This window comes from Nanorana parkeri, unplaced genomic scaffold (genome assembly GCF_000935625.1).
Source record: "Nanorana parkeri isolate BGI_ZX_2015 unplaced genomic scaffold, ASM93562v1 scaffold598, whole genome shotgun sequence".
In the NCBI taxonomy this organism is placed as follows: Eukaryota; Metazoa; Chordata; class Amphibia; order Anura; family Dicroglossidae; genus Nanorana; species Nanorana parkeri.
This window is the reverse complement of record NW_017306866.1, coordinates 660375-661686: the sequence shown is the minus strand read 5'-3', so window position 1 is coordinate 661686 and position 1312 is coordinate 660375.

Genomic DNA, 1312 nt, shown 5'->3' with positions numbered 1-1312 from the left:
ATGTATCTATTTGGAGGGATTTCCTCTTGCTTTTTGTTGGGGATATCAGGCAGAAAGTGATAGGAAATCTCCTCAATGCAAAGATGGCAAAAAAAGCGCTAACTGGGATTATAAACCTTACTCTATCCAAAACTAAAAAAAAACGTTTTGGCTTCAGTTTCTTTTTTTATACTCATATAGGGATTTCCTATTTTACTTGACAGCAAAAGAGTCTTTTTTTTCTTTGGTAAAAGTATAAAGTTGCTATAAGATACATATGTTAAGGGCAAGACATTGCTCAATTTGATTTAGTATATTTTAAAAGCGGATAAGTAACAGGCTGGTGGATAGACACATTTAACAGGGGGTAAAGTTCAAAACAACCAGCAGAATTAAAAGGTGAAAAACAAGCCAAAAGACAATTGACCACATTGATCAGCAAAATCATATTTTAAGGATGGCCACAGGGGTGTATCTTCTTTGACATCTTTATAAGGCATAGCATCACATAAATACAAAGTGTCTTCACATTTATTGGCTTTCCCTAAAAACCCAGTCAAAGGGTGCTGTGTGCTGCTCCCAAGAAATGGGTTCTTAGGTTTACTCCAATAGTGACAGCAGACAGGCATACAAGGAAGCTATAGTCAAACAAATTCATAGTTAGCCTGAGGACAGGTCAAGCAGAGTTTAGGCACAAGGTTAAAAAACTGAAGGCAGGCAGTGGCCAAGCATTGTAAATGAGGTAAACATCCAAAAAAGAAAACAGGCTAACAAAGGATAAGGTACATGTAGGAACAAAGGTCTAATACAGATGCTTGTATAACTTGGTACAGTTACTGTAATTATACTGTAATGATGTAATCACTATAATTCTAGGGGTCTATTCACGAAGCTGCCGAAGGATCTAGCCATAGCTTCGGCCGATCCCTCGGCTAACTTCGGCCCCAGGACCCCTTCGGTTCTGTAGAACCGAAGGGGTGCTGTACGGGCTATTCACTATATCCCGTACAGCTCCCGAACGTGGGCGAGCGTCTCAGTCGAGCCGAACGCATATGCCTCGGCTCGGCTGAGCCGCGCTGAAAGCCGAAGCTGGCTGAGCGGCCGGCCAATACCCGGTCAACAGCCTGCTTCTGACAGCTGTGCGGAGCCAGCCGTAACATCACCACTTGCAGAGAGATCAGCGTCCCTGGTTACCTGCTAACCAGGGACACTGATCTCCAAACAGCAAACTCTCCCTGGCGCTCTGGGAGTCTCCCGCTCCCGGCCGCCAAGGAGAGAAACACTGCTGTTTCTTTTTTTTTTATTCTGACACGGAGCCGTGTCAGAATAGAAA